Source organism: Balaenoptera physalus (genome assembly GCF_965194825.1).
Source record: "Balaenoptera physalus genome assembly, chromosome: 3".
NCBI classification, from domain to species: Eukaryota; Metazoa; Chordata; class Mammalia; order Artiodactyla; family Balaenopteridae; genus Balaenoptera; species Balaenoptera physalus.
The window spans coordinates 16575076-16591929 of record NC_138890.1 but is presented as its reverse complement, the minus strand read 5'-3'; positions in this window follow the sequence as shown (position 1 = coordinate 16591929).

Below are 16854 nucleotides of genomic sequence, written 5' to 3'. Positions count from 1 at the left end.
ACAAAAGCCAAACCAACCTACCTTGACTATAGAGAAACAAAGTAAAGAATTACAGCGACTTCTAATCAGAAACCATGCAAGCAAGAAGAGAGTGAAGTGAAATATTTAAAGTTTTGAAAGAAAAAAAAACCCTAGCATTCTATATCAACAAAATTATTTTTCAAAAGTGAAGGATAGATGAAGACTTTCTCAGACAACTGAAAACTGAGGTGATTCACCAGCAGAAATGTTAAAAACATTTTCTCAAGGTAGAAAGAAAATGATAAAGGATAATGAAGGATAATGAAACTTGGATCTATATGAAGAAAACAAGAACACTGCAAGAGAAATATATTAAATTAAAAGAAATCTTTTCTTGTAATTTATCTAAAATATAACAATTTGTTTAAAATTATAAAATAGCAACAATATATTGGATGATTAAGCATATGGATAACTCTGTCATCCATGCTCCTGCACTATGTATAAAGTGGAATAGTGTCATTTGAATGTGGATTTAAATTATTTAAAAATGTATATTGTAAGTTCTACAGCTAATTTTTTTAATATTTATTTATTTTATTTATTTATTTTTGGCTGTTTGGTCTTCATTGCTGTGCACAGGCTTTCTCTAGTTGCAGTGAGTGGGGAGATACTCTTCATTGCGGTGCACAGGCTTCTCATTGCAGTGGCTTCTCTTGTTGTGGAGCATGGGCTCTAGATGCATGGGCTTCAGTAGTTGTGGCATGCAGGCTCAGTAGTTGTGGCTCACAGGCTCTAGAGTGCAGGCTCAGTAGTTGTGGTGCACGGGCTTAGTTGCTCTGAGGCATGTGGGATCTTCCCAGACCAGGGCTCGAACTCATGTCCCCTGCATTGGCAGGTGGATTCTTAACCACTGCACCACCAGGGAAGCCCCAACAGCTAATTTTTTAAGGAAGTAGAAATGAGAGAGAAGAGATCAAATAGAATTATTTCAAATGCTCAGTTTACACCAGAGAGGGCAGATAAAGAAACCTCTAGCAATGAATAGAAAAAAGTTACAAACATGGTTGATATTAATTTAAATATGTCAATAATTACTTTAAATGTGAATGATCTTAGTATGCCAATTAAAAGACAAAATTATCTTTTGGATAAAAAAAACACAACAAGACCCAAATATGTACTTACAAGAAACTCTTTTTAATATAAAGACCCTGACGACTTACGAAGTTAAAAGTAAAAGAGGGAGAAAGCTATAGGATGCTAACACTAATCAAATGAAAGCTGGAGTAGTTATATTAATTTTAGACAAAGAGAATTTAGAACAATGAAAATTATCAAGAATAAAAAGGAGTACTATTATTAATAATGATAATGGGGTCAGTTCTCCAAGAAGACAGCAGTTTTAAACACGTATGTTACAAAAGTGTCAAAATGTGTGAAATAAAAACTGATAGAACTAAAAGAAATAGACAAATTCACTTTTATAGTTGAGATTCCAACACCTGCTGTCAGTAAGTTACCAATCAAGCAGGCAGGAAATCAATAAAGATATATTTGACCTGAATAGAACTATGAAGTAACTAGATCTAAGTGGCATTTTTTGAATACTCCATCCAACAACATGTCAAACTTGGGTGGAATATTCACTGAAAAAGACCACTTCTGGGTCATAAAAAGTACCTTTCCAGCAACTCCACTACTGGGTATATAGCCAAAATAATTGAAAGCAGGATCTTGAAGAGATATTTGCACATCTGTTTTCAAAACAGCACTCTTCACAATAGCCAAGAGGTAGAAACAACACAAACGTCCATTGACAGATGAATGGATAAACAAAATGTGGTATATACAATACATACAATGGAATATTATTCAGCCTTAGAAAGGACATTCTGGCACATGATACAACATGGATTAACTCTGAGAACATTGTGCTGAGTGAAATAAGCCAGTCACAAAAAGACAAATACTGTCTTATATGAGGTACCTTATGTGAGTAGACAGATTTATAAAATCAGAAAGTAGAATGGTAGTTTCCAGGAGATGGAGAGAGGAGAAAATAGGGAGTTGTTATTGAATAGGTATAGAGTTTCAGTTTTGCAAGATGAAAAAGTTCTGGAGATTTGTTGCACAGCAATGTGAATATGTTTAACAAAACTGTACTTTACACTTAGAAATGGTTAAGATGGTAACTTTTATGTTATGCACATTTTAATACAAATTTGAAAGGTTAGAAATCAAAGTATAGTTTCAGACCACAATTTGTAATTATCAGCAATCAATAACAGGAAGCTGGAAAATCTTCATATATTTGAAAATGAAACAAAAAACTTTTACCCATAAGGGAAGAGAATCTGAAGAAGAATATGTATATATATTCTGAATTGCTGTGCTGTACACCTGAAACTAACACAATATTGTAAATCAACTATACTTCAATTAAAAAATTATCATTTCAAAAAAACAAATAATCAATGTATTAAGAAGTCTAAAGAGAAATCAAAAATGTTTTTGAAATAAATGAAAATAAAATTTATCAAGTTTTGTGAGATGCAGTGAAAGTAATGCATGGAGGGAAATTTATAGCATTTAATGTATATATTAGAAAAAAATCTAAAATCAATAACTTAAGGTTTTCCCTTAAGAAACCAGAACAGACAAGCAATAGCCTAAAGCAAGCAGAACAAAAGGAATAATAAACTATAAAATTAAAAATGGGAAAGCAGTAGAGAACAAAATCAAAGGAAAACAAACCTGGTTCTTTGACAAGATCAGTAACATTGATAAACCAGGCTAACCAAGAAAAAAAGGGAGGAGACACAAATTACCAATATCAAATGTTCATTACTGATGATCCCATGGACATCGGAATAATAATAAAGCGATACTATGAAAAACTCCATGCTCACAAATTAGATGATTTTAATGAAAAGAACCAGTTTCTTGAAAGATACAAATTGCTAAAACTCACAAAGGAGAAATAAATAAGCTGAATAGTTCTATATCTATTAAAGAAATGGAACAAATAATTATTAAACTTCCAAAAAAGAAAGCACCAGGCCCAGATGGTTTCACTGGTGAATTCTAACAAACATTTAAGAAAGAATATATAACAATTCTCCACAGTCACTTCCAGAAAATAGAAGCAGTGGGAACACTTCCAAACACATTCTATGAGGCCAGCTTTATCCTAATACTAAAACCAAATAAAGATATCACAAGAAAGGAAAACAACAGACCAATATCTCTCTTGAGCATAAATTCAAAAAATCCTCAATAAAATAGTAACCTATCAAATCAAACAAGGTAGTTATACACCACAACCAGGTGAGATTTATTCCAGGTATGCAAGGCTTATTCAACATCTTAAAATCAATGTAATTATTCACATCAACATACTAAAGAAGAAAAATCATATGATCGTATTAACTGATGCAGAAAAACAGACAAAATCCAACACTCATTCCTGATAAAAATTCTCAGCAAATTAGTAATAAAGTAAAACTTCCTCAGTTTGACAAAGAATATACAGAAAACTTACAGCTAATATCATACATAATGGTGAAAACTGGATGCTCTCCTAAGAGCTGGAAGAAAGTGAGGGTGTCTTCTCTTAGCACTCTTCTTCAAAACTGTACTGGAAATCTTAGCTAGTGCAATAACACAAGAAAAAGAAATAAAAGGCTAAAGATTAGAAAGAAAGAAATAAAACTATTTGCAGAAGATACAATTGTCTATATATAAAATTCCAAAGAATTGCCACACAAAAAACCAAAATAATACAAAACAATTCATGGAACTAAGCAAATATTGCAAGATCACAGGATACAAAGTTAATATACAAAAGTCAATTACTAATCTTGAGGACATTATACTAAATGAAATAAATCATTCATAACAAGACAAGTATTGTATGATTCCACTTATATGAGGTACCTAGAGTAGTCAAATTCATAGAAACAGCAAATAGAATGGTGGTTACTAGGGACCTGGGAGAAGGGAAATTGGGAAGCTATTACTTAAGTGTATAGAGTTTTTTTGCAAGATGAAAAAGTTCTGGAGATTGGTTGCAGAACAATGAGAATATATTTAACGCTTGAAAATGATTAAGATGATATTTTATATATTTTACCATAATCAAAACATAAAAATAAATGGTATTAAAAAAGAATTACATTCTATATACTAGCAACTAACAATTGGAATTTGAAATAAAAAAATCCATTCACAATAACACCCTAAAAAAGGAAATAGGCATAACTAACAAAATATATTAAGGATCTATATGCAGAAAACTATAAAACACTGATGAATAAAACAAAGAAGATCTAAATAAATGGAGAGATATTCCATATTCATGGATTGGAAGTCTCAATATTGTTATGATGTCAGGTCTTCCCAATGTGATCTTTGTATTCAATGCAATTTCAATTAAAATCCCAGCAGACTATTGTGGATATTAACAAACTGATTCTACACTTTATGTGGAAAGGCAAAATATCTAGAATAGACAGCACAATACTAAAGAAAAAGAACAAATTTGAAGGACTGACACTACTCAATTTCAAATCTTACTAGAATGCTGCAGTAATCAAGATAGTGTGTTGTTGACAAAAGAAGAGACACGTAAATCAGTGGAACAGAATACAGGGCCCAGTAATAGACCTGCACAAATATAGACAACTTATCTTTATCAAAGGAGCAAAGGCAATTCAATGGAGAAAGGATAGTCTTTTCAACAAATGATACTGAACAAATTGGACATTTATATCCAAAAAAAAAAAAAAAAAAACACTTTGACACAGACCTTACTTTACACAAAAGTTAAATCAAAATGGATCATAAACCTAAATGGAAAATGCTAAACTATAAAGCTTCTTGAAGAAAACATAGGAGAAAATGTACATGACTTTGGGTTTGATAATGTGTTTTTCAATACTACACCAGTAATACTATCCATGAAACAAAAAAATAAAAATTTTCCTGTTAAAATTAAAGCCTCTGCTCTGCTAAAGACATTGTTCAGAAAATGAACAAGTTTTACCCAAAGACTAGAGTAATATTTGTAAAACAGATTTTTGATAAAATATTTGTATCCAAAATATACAAAGAGCTCTTAAAACTCAACCAGAAAATAAACAACTCAATTTAAAAATGGGCAAAAGATCTGAACAGACAGTTCACTGAGAAAGATAGCAATTATTTGAACATATGAAAAAGTGCTTAAGATCATATGTCCTTAGGGAACTGCAAATTAGAACAACAATAAGATACCACTACACACTTATTAGAATAGCTAAAATGCAAATAACTGATAATACCAACTAATGGAAAGGATGTGGAGCAAAAGGACCTCTCACTGATAATGAGAATGCAAAATGGTACAGCTTCTTTGAAGACAGTTTGGCACTTTCTTACAAAACTAAACGTAATCTTACCATATGACCCACGATCATGCTCCTAGGCATTTACACAACAGATTTGAAAACCTGCATGTGAATGTTTATAGCAGATTTATTCATAATCACCAAAAGTGGGAAGCAAGCAAAATGACTTTTAATAGGAATGTATAAATAAACTGGTACATCCATACAGTGGAATATTTTTCAGTGATAAAAAGAAATGAGCTACCATGCCAGGAAAATAAATGTATAAATCTTAAATGCATATTGCTAAGTGAAAGAAGCCATCCAGAAAAAGATAAGTAACAAAAATTTCCAATTGTATGACATTCTGGGAAAGGCAAAATTGAGAGACCTTCAACAGATTAGAAGTTGCGAGGGATCTGAGGAAGGAAGGGTTGAATAGGTAAAGCATAGGGAAATTTTTAGGCTGGTGAACTTCTGTGTGATATTGTAATGGTGAATAAAAAACAGTAAGCATTTGTCAAAACCCATAAAACTTTATAGTACAAAGAGCAAACCTTAATGTATAAAATATTAAAAAAATAATTTAGGAGCTGAGGAGAACCCCTAAAAGACATTAAGATTGTTACAAAGTTATCTAAATTTATTATAAACATATGAGGCAACATCATTGAAGGGGGTGGGGGAATAAGGTGCTGACCTAGATAAGTAACTTCAGAAACAGGTGGAGTCTGTAAGCCTAAGGCAAAAGGAACTGTTCACAAGCACTCTACTCTAGTTGATAAAGCGATTTTTCATAGGGATAACAATTCCAATACTGCTATACATGTTTATATTAGAACTGAACAATTAAGTAAAAGGATGGCCAATGGTGGGAGTCCTGTTGTTGGACTAGGAGCTTACAGACAAGAAAGGGAAAGAGGCTAGTATGATCTACCTGTTAATGGAGTAGAATTTGAGACATCGGTGTGAACTCATGTTTAGCTTAATATAGGTACTGACAGTTAGGTATAGAAATATTTATGGATATATGTATATACATGTGTTAGTATATCACATGTATCTCCTTGTTTTGTTAGCTGAGAGAGTCTAGTAGCAATGACATGCCAGTATTAAAGCAGAGTCACTCACTGGTGAGACTCTAGATCTTGGCATATTCCTTCTGATGCATGAGCTATCCTTGAGGTATAAGATGTAGAAAATGACACATACATCAGCACAAGACTCCTGGCTACATCCTCTATTCTGACCCAGCTTCCCCAGAAAATTCTCCATCCTTAAAGCAAACTGAAAGCCTGTCATGTGTACCTCACTCCCATCCCCATTGCTTTACAAGAGAAACAGCTGCCTAGATATCTTGGCACCAGCTTACAGAGGGATTCTGGGATGAGACAATGAGAAAAGCCCTTTCACCAACTCACACAGCACCAGCTCAGGCAGGAAAAGGAAACTGCTCAGTGGGAGCTTCTTTTCACATTTTAGCTGAAGCATCCACTCCAGCAGATATCACAGAACAAAGAACTTAGAAGTCTTAGTTAATGCAAGAAAACTTCTCATGGCTTTTAAGTGACATCTTTTAACTTCTATCAATTAGAGATAAATAAAACCTGAGGGTCAAATACCTGCAGAGTACCCTGTCATAAACATTCTGCCAGGAGGCTCCAAACTGTTGATTTTTTGTTGGTATTATTTTCCTGCTAGGTAGTGCTCTAAGTGGTTAGAGGGAAATTTAACATCTCCACTGTCATTGTGGAAGACATCCAGGAAAAATATGGGAAAAATTAGAATTTATGAGGACACTTGGGGAAAGCACCACATTTGCTGAATCCCATATATTTGGTATGTTGTGTGTTCATTTTCATTTATCTCAAGTATTTTCTAATTTCTCTTTTGATTCTTCTTTGACCCATTGATTATTTAGGAGTTTGTTGTTTAATTTCCATGTATTTGTGAGTGTCCCAAATTTCTTTCTGTTATTGATTTCCAATTTCATTTCATTGTGGTCAGAGAACACACCTTGTATTATCTTTAGCTCTTTAAACTTATTGAGGTTTGTTTTATAGTCTGGCATATGGTCTATCCTAGAAAATGTTCCAGTGCACTAGAACAGAATATATATTCTGCTGTTGTTGGTGGAGTGTTCTATAGAAACCTATTAGGTCTAGTTGGTTTATAATGTTGTTTAAGTCTTTTATTTCCTTGTTGATCTGTCTAGTTTTTCTATCCATTATTGAAAGTGGGGTTCAAGTAGAAGTCTCCAACTATCATTGTTGAATTGTCTATTTTTACTTCATTTCTGCCATGTTTTCGGTGATCTGTTGTTAGGTGCATATGTGTTAATAATTTTTATATCTTTCTGATGGACGGACCCTTTTATCACTATAAAATGTTCCTCTGTATCCATGGTAATACATCTTGCCTTAAAACCTACTTTGTCTCTTATTAGTGTAGCCACTCCAGCTTTCTTTTGGTTTCTGTTTGCATGATATATCATTTTCCATCCTTTTACTTTCAGTCTCTTTGTATTTTTGAATTTAAAGTATGTCTCCTCTAGACAGCATATTGCTGGATCTGTTTTTTAAATCGAGGCTGATGATATCTGCCTTTTGATTGTATTATTCAACCCAATCATTTAATTTTATTACTGATATAGTTGAATTTATATCTGCCATTTTACTTTTCGTTCTCCATATGTCTCATATCTTCTTTGTTCTTCTATTCTTTTTTACTACTTTATTTTGCATTAAGTGAATATTTTCCAATGTAGTATTTTATTTAATGAATTTTTCACTACATATTTTTCTGAATTATTTCCTAAGTTGCTGTTATAAGGCTGCTTATGTACATCTTAATTTATCAGAATCAGCTTTGTATTTGTGCTAAATTCCATTGATCATAAAAACATTACTCCTATGGAAAAACAAATACCGTATGCTAACACATATATATGGAGTCTAAAAAAAAAAAGTGGTCTGAAGAACCTAGGGGCAGGACAGGAATAAAGACACAGATGTAGAGAATGGACTTGCAGACACGGGGAGGGCAAAGGGTAAGCTGGGATGAAGTGAGAGAGTGGCATGGACTTATATACACTACCAAATGTAAATAGATAGCTAGTGGGAAGCAGCCACATAGCACAGGGAGATCAGCTTAGTGCTTTGTGACCACCTAGAGGGGTGGGATAGGGAGGGTGGGAGGGAGACGCAAGAGGCAAGAGATATGGGGATATATGTATATGTATAACTGATTCACTTTGTTATAAAGCAGAAACTAACACACCATTGTAAAGCAATTATACTCCAATAAATGTTAAAAAAAACCCAAAAAACATTACTCCTATGTAGTTCTATTGTGTTTTACCCTCATTTTGAGGAACTACTGTTATATGTATCATATTGACAAGTGTTAGAAACATAACAATACATTTATATAATTTTTACTTTGTATAACTTCATATCCTTTAAAAAAGGGAAGAAATGAGAACAAGTACAAATTTATGTTTTATCATTTGTTTCTCTTGATTTGTTCTTGTAGATTTGAATAGCCATCTTATTACATTTAGATATGTTATAGGCACAATAATACATTATATACATATTGTTTTTGTTTTTATTTTTTTTAGAAAGGAAGTTATTTTATTTATTTATTTATTTATGGCTGTGTTGGGTCTTCGTTGCTTCACAGGCTTTCTCTAGTTGTGTTGAGCAAGGGCTACTCTTTGTTGTGGTGCATGGGCTACTCATTGCAGTGACTTCTCTTGTTGCAGAGCACGGGCTGTAGGTGCTTGGGCTTCAGTAGTTGTGGCACGTGGACTCTTGAGTGCAGGCTCAGTAGTTGTGGTGCTTGGGCTTAGTTGCTCTGTGGCATGTGGGATATTCCCAGACCAGGGCTCGAACCGATGTTCCCTGCATTGGCAGGTGGATTCTTAACCACTGAGCCACCAGGGAAGCCCTACATATTGTTTTATACCATTGCTTTTTAAATGACTTCAGAGAAAGAAAGGAAAATAAATATGCATTTTTACTTTAATAATTACATAATTACACTTGCCACTGTCCTTTGTTTTGTTTGTTTGTTTTTTTGTATGGATTTCATTAACTGTCTGGCATCATTCGCTTTCATCCTGAAGATCTTTCAGTATTTCTTGTAAGACTGGTCTGCTACCAAAAAATTCCCTCTGTTTTTGTTTATCTGGGAATGTCTTTATTTTGCCTTCATTTTTGAAAAATAGCTTTATTGAATATAAAATTCTTAGTTGACAGTTGTGTTTTTTTCTTTGAACATTCAAATATGTTATCTCACTGCCTTCAGGCTTCTATTTCTTCTGATGAGAAGTCAGCGGGTAATCTTATTGGGGTTCCCTTGTAAGTGACAAGTAGCTTTTCTCTTGCCTCTTTCAAGATTTTTCCTTTATCATAGTTTTTCAGCTTTTTTTTAAATTTAATTTTTAATTTAATTTTTAGTTTTTACTACTATATGTCTGCTTATGGATCTCTTTGTGTTTATCCTACTTAGAGTTTATTAGCTTCCTGTATGTGTAGATAAATTTTCAAAAATAAATTCAGGAAATTCTGGGACTTCCCTGGAGGTCTAGTGGTTAAGATTCTGTGCTTCCACTGCAGGGGACATGGGTTCGATCCCTGGTTTGGGAACTAGGATCCCACATGCCGCATGACCAACCAACCAACCAACCAACCAACAAACAAACTAATAAATAAATAAATTTAGAAGTTTTCAGCCATTATTGCTTTGAATATTTTTTCTGCTTCTTCCTCTCTTTTCTCTTCTCTAACTGCTCCCATTATGTGCATTCCTGTGTGCTAAATGATGACCCACATTTCTCTGCTACAGCCTTCATTTTTATTTATTTTAAAATTGTCTCTGATATTCAGATTGCATAATCTCTATTGATCTATCTTCAATTTGCTTTCAACTTTGGCCAGTTCAAATTTACTGTTGAACCCCTCTTGTGAATTTTTTCTTTATTGGAGTATAATTTCTTTACAATGTTGAGTTAGTTTCTGCTGTACAATGAAGTGAATCAGCTATATGTATATGTATATCCCTTCCTTCTTGGACCTCCCTCCCACCCCCCTATCCCACCCACCTAGGTTGTCACAGAGCACCGAGCTGAGCTTCCAGTGATTATAGCATGTTCCCACTATCTACCTATTTTATGCATGGTAGTGTATATATGTCAATCCTAATCTCTCAATTTATCCCATGCTCCCATTCCCCCCCTGTGTCCACATGTCCGTTCTCTACATCTACATCTCTATTCCTGCCCTGCAAATACTTTCATCTGTACCATTTTTCTAGAGTCCTCATATATGCTTAAATATAAGATACTTGTTTTTCTTTGTGGCTTCACTCTGTATGACAGACTCTAGGTCCATTCATATCTCTACAAATGACCCAATTTCACTCCTCTTTAAGGCTGAGTAATATTTCATTGTATATATGTACCACATCTTCTTTATCCATTCATCTGTCATTGGACATTAGGTTGTTTCCTTGTCCTGGCTACTGTAAATAGTGCTGCAATGAACACTGGGGTACACGTGTCCTTTTGAATTATGGTTTTCTCTGGGTATATGCCCAGTAGTGGGATTGCTGGGTCATATGGTAGTTCTATTTTTAGTTTTTTAAGGAACCTCCATAGTGGCTGTATCAATTTACATTTCCCCCAACAGTGCAAGAGTGTTCTCTTTCCTCCACAACCTCTCCAGCCTTTATTGTTTGTAGATTTTTGATGATGGCCATTCTGACCAGTGTGAGGTGATACCTCATTGTAGTTTTGATTTGCATTTCTCAAATAATTAGCGATGTTGAGCATCCTTTCATGTGCCCCTTGGCTATCTGTATGTCCTTCTTGGAGAGATGTCTATTTAGGTCTTCTGTGTATTTTTTGATTGGGTTTTTTAGTGTTTTGATATTGACCTCCATGAGCTATTTGTATATTTTGGAGATTAATCTTTTGTCTGTTGCTTCATTTGCAAATATTTTCTCACATTCTGAGGGTTGCCTTTTCATCCTGTTTATGGTTTCCTTTGCTCTGCAAAACCTTTTAAGTTTCATTAGGTTCCATTTGTTTATTTTTGTTTTTACTCATTACTCTAAGAGGTGGGTCAAAAAGATCTTGCTGTGGTTTATGTCAAAGAGTATTTTTCCTATGTTTTCCTCTAAGAGTTTTATAGTGTCCAGTCTTACATTTAGGTGTTTAATCCATTTTGAGTTTATTTTTGTGTATGGAATTAGGTAGTGTTCTAATTTCATTCTTTTACATGTAGCTGTCCAGTTTCCCCAGCACCACTTATTGAAGAGTCTGTCTTTTCTCCATTGTATGTTCTTGCCTACTTTGTCACAAATTAGGTGACCATATGTGCGTGGGTTTATCTCTGGGCTTTATATCCTGTAACCATTGATCTATATTTCTGTTTTTGTGCCAGTACCATACAGTCTTGATTACTGTAGCTTTGTAATATAGTTTGAAGATGGGGTGCCTGATTCCTCCAGCTCTGTTTTTCTTTCTCAAGATTGCTTTGGCTGTTCAGGGTCTTTTGTGTTTCCATATAAGTAGTAAAACTTTTTGTTCTAGTTCTGTGAAAAATGTCATTGGTAATTTGATAGGGATTGCATTGAATGTGTAGATTGCTTTGGGTAGTATAGTCATTTTCACAATATCAATTCTTCCAATCCAAGAGCATGGTATAACTCTACATCTGTTTGTGTCCTCTTTGATTTCTTTCATCAGTATCTTATAGTTTTCTGTATACAGTTCTTTTGCCTCCTTAGGTAGGTTTATTCCTAGGTATTTTATTCTTTGTGTTGCAATGGTAAGTGGGACTGTTTCCTTAATTTTTCTTTCTGGTCTTTCATTGTTATTGTATAGGAATGCAAGAGATTTCTGTGTATTAATTTTGTATCCTGCAACTTTACTAAATTCATTGATTAGCTCTAGTAGTTTTCTGGTAATGTCTTTACAATATTCTATGTATAGTATCATGTCATCTGCAAACAGTGACAGTTTTACTTCTTCTTTGCCAATTTGGATTCCTTTCATTTCTTTTTCATCTCTGATTACCATGGCTATGACTCCCAAAACTATGTTGATTAATAGCAGCAAGAGCAGACACCCTTGTCTCGTTCCTGATCTTAGAAGAAATGCTTTCAGTTTTTCACCATTGAGAATAGTTTGCTGTGGGTTTGTCATATATGGCCTATATTATGTTGAGGTAGGTTCCCTCTCTGCCCATTTTCTGGAGAGTTTTTAATCATAAATGGGTGTTGAATTTTGGCAAAAGCTTTTTATGCATCTATTGAGATGATCATATGGGTTTTATTTTTCAGTTTGTTGAGATGGTGTATTACATGATTGATTTGCATATATTGAAGAATCCTTGCATTCCTGGGACAAATCCCACTTGATCATGGTGTACGATCCTTTTAATGTGTTGTTGGATTCTGTTTGCTAGTATTTTGTTGAGGATTTTTGCGTCTATGTTCATCAGTGTTATTGTCCTGTAATTTTCTTTTTGTGTGTGTGGTATCTTTGTCTGATTTTGGTATCACAGTGTTCGTGGCCTCGTAGAATGAGTTTGGGAGTGTTCCACTCTCTGCAATTTTTTGGAAGAGTTTGAGAATGATAGGTGTTAGCTCTTCTCTAAATGTTTGATAGAATTTGCCTGTGAAACCATCTGGTCCTGGACTTTTGTTTGTTGGAAGATTTTTAATCACAATTTCCATTTCATTACTTGTGATTGGTCTGTTCATATTTTATATTTCTTCCTGATTCAGTCTTGGGACGTTGTCCTTTTTAAATAATTTGTCCATTTCTTCCACATTGTCCATTTTATTGGCATATAGTTGCTTGTAGTAGTCTCTTATGATCCTTTGTGTTTCTGCAGTTTCAGTCATAACTTTTCCTTTTTCACTTCTAATTTTATTGATTTGACTCCTTTCCCTTTTTTTCTTGATGATTGTTTCTAAAGGTTTATCAGTTTTGTTTATTTTCTCAAAGAACCAGCTTTTAGTTTTATTGATCTTTGCTATTGTTTTCTTTGTTTCCATTTCATTTATTTCTGCTGTGATCTTTATGATTTCCTTCCTTCTGCTAATTTTGGGTTTTGTTTGTTTTTCTTTCCCTAGTTGCTTTACGTGGAAGTTTAGGTTGTTTATTTGAGATTTTTCTTATTTCTTGAGGTAGGATTATATTGCTATAAACGTCCCTCTTAGAACTGTTTTGCTGCATCCCATAGGTTTTGGGTTGTCATGTTTTCATTGTCATTTGTTTCTATGTATTTTTTAAAATTTCCTTTTTGATTTCTTCAGTGATCTCTTGGTTATTTAGTGGCACACTGTTTAGCCTCCATGTATTTGTGTTTTTTACAGTTTTTTTCCTGTAATTGATATATAGTCTCATAGCGTTGTGGTCGAAAAGATACTTAATATGATTTCAATTTTCTTAAATTTTCCAAGGCTTGATTTGTGACCCAAGATGTGATCTATCCTGGAGAATGTTCTGTGTGCACTTGAGAAGAAAGCAGTATTCTTCTGCTTTTGGATGGAATGTCCTGTAAATCAGGGGTCTTTATTTTAAAGTCTACCTTGTCTGATATGAGTACTGCTACACTTGCTTTCTTTTGATTCCCAATTGCATGGAATATCTTTTTCCATCCCTACACTTTCAGTCTGTATGTGTCCCTAGGTCTGAAGTGTGTCTCTTGTAGACAGCTTATATATGGGTCTTGTTTTTGTATCCACATTCAGCTAGTTTGTGTCTTTTGGTTGGAGAATTTAATCCATTTACATTCAAGGTTATTATTGATATGTATGTTCCTATTACCATTTTCTTAATTGTTTTGTGTTTGTTTTCATGGGTCTTTTTCTTCTCTTGTGTTTCCTGCCTAGAGAAGTTCGTTTAGCATTTGTTGTAAAGCTAGTTTTGTGGTGCTGAATTCTCTTAGCTTTTGCTTTCCTGTAAAGTTTTTGATTTCTCCATCAAATCTGAGATCTTGCTGGATTGAGTAATCTTGGTTGTAGGTTTTCCCCTTTCATCACTTTAAGTATGTCCTGCCACTCCCTTATGGCCTGCAGAGTTTCTGCTGAAAAATCAGCTGATAACCTTTTGGGGATTCCTTTGTAGGTTATTTGTTGCTTTTCTTTTGCTGCTTTTAATATTTTTTCTTTGTATTTACTTTTTGTGAGTTTGATTAACATGTGTCTTGGTGTGTTATTCCTTGGCTTTATCCTGTATGGGACTCTCTGCACTTCCTGGACTTGGGTGGCTATTTCCTTTCCCCTTGTTAGGGAAGTTTTCAACTCAAATCTCTTCAAATATTTTCTCAGGCCCTTTCTCTTTCTCTTCTTCTTCTGGGACCCCTATAATTCGAATGTTGGTGCGTTTTATGTTGTCCCAGTGGTCTCGGAGACTGTCCTCATTTCTTTTCATTCTTTTTTCCTTATTCTGCTCCTCAGCAATTATTTCCACCATTCTGTCTTCCAGCTCACTTATTCATTCTTCTGCCTCAGTTATTCTGCTATTGATTCCTTCTAGTGCGTTTTTCATTTCAGTTATTGTGTTGTTCATCTCTGTTTGTTTGTTCTTTAGTTCTTCTAGATCTTTGTTAAACATTTCTTGTATCTTCTCGATCTGTGCCTCTATTTCTGAGATCTTGGATCATGTTTACTATCATTACTCTGAATTCTTTTTCAGGTACATTGCCTATTTCCTCTTCATTTATTTCATCTTGTGGGATTTTACCTTGCTGCTTCATCTGCAACATATTTCTCTGTCATTTCATTTTTTGTAACCTACTGTGTTTACGGTCTCCTTTCCACAGGTTGCAGGGTCATGGTTCCTCTTGCTTCTGTTATCTGCCCCCTGGTGAATGAGGTTGGTCCAGGGGCTTGTGTAGGCTTGCTGGTGGGAGGGACTGGTGTCTGCACTCTGGTGGTTAGAGCTGAGTCATTTTCCTCTGATTGTCAGGGCCACGTCAGGTGATGTGTTTTGGGGTATCTGTGAGTTTAGTATGACTCTAGGCAGCCTGTCTGCTAATGGGAGGAGCTGTGTTCCTGTCTTGCTGGTTGTTTGGTGTGAAGTATCCAGCGCAGGAGCCTTCAGGCAGTTGGGTGGAGCCAGCCCTCAGTGTTGATATGGAGACCTCTGGGAGCACACACACTGATTAATATTCCCTGGGTCTGGGAATCTTCTGACCTTCTAGCCTCCTGGACTTGGTGCTTCCACACTGGAGGCCTAGGCCTGACCCCTGCCTGGGGAACCAAGAGCCTGAAAACTGCACATTGTGGCCAGAGAAAAATGAAAGAAAAGAAAGGAAGAAGAAAAAAAGAAAAGAAAAAAGAACTGAAAAGAAAACAAACAGAGAAACAAAATCGAAGACAAATAGCAAAAATCAAAGCAAACAAACGGCAGCAACAACACAACACACACACAGAGAAAAAAAATGAGAACAAACAAATAAAATAATTAAAAAATAAGAATGGTCAATATGGACTAAACTAACAAAACAAAAAATGAAAAATAAATCAAAAACAGAATGCAAACAAAAAAAGTGAAGAATGCATAAAATATACACATAAAAACCATTAAAAGAAGAAAAAATAAAATAAGAAACAAAGAACAAAAACAAGAAAAAACACAAAACAACCAAAAATAAAGTAAAAATAGAAAAATAAAAAATATATATTAAAAATAATAAATATATAAAAAATAAATATAAAAAATATTAAAAGCAACAACATCAGCAACTGAACAAAATGAAACAAACAAAAAAATAATAGTAATAAGAATATTTTTCTGGGCCTCTTCAGTCAGTGTCCTTTTTCCCACAGTGAGCCAGAGCCAATCCCTGCCTCCCCAGGAGGCCTTCCAATACCTTTAGGGGGTCTCTGGCCCTACTGTGGGCACTGTGGGACCAGCTCAGACTCTGATCTGACCTGACTCCCACGTGTACTTGCCCCTAAATTCCACTGCTGCAAAGGCTAGACCGGTCTCAATTGTGGGAACATTCATTGTATATTCAGGTATTTCACAGACGCAGGATTTACCAAGCTGATCTCAGGGATTTAATTTGCTGCTCGTGCAGCTGCATGGAAAGATTTCCATTCCTCTTCCTTAGTCACACTGCCCTTGCATCTTAGCCCCACCTCTGCGTGTGCACCACCCTCAGGTGTCTGTTGCTTGCCCATGCAAGAGGGAGAAAAAACATTGGCTGATAGGTACACACTTACTCAGGCCAGGGAGAGGTATGGTGGCCACAACTGGGGGGCAGCTACAATTGGGGTATGTGTGAGTTGCCTGTGGCAGCCTGGACCAGTAAGCAGTTGCAATAGACTGTGGCACACTCACTCTGGTGGGAGTCCTTCCTAGTGCCTGCAGAAGCAGGAGCTGGCGTGTGAGGGTGATGGCAGCCCCACCCACCGTGTGCCACTCAACAATGGCACCTCACTTTCCAGGCAGACTGTGCTTCCTCTAGGGGCATTCCTGGCCATGCATGACCTCACT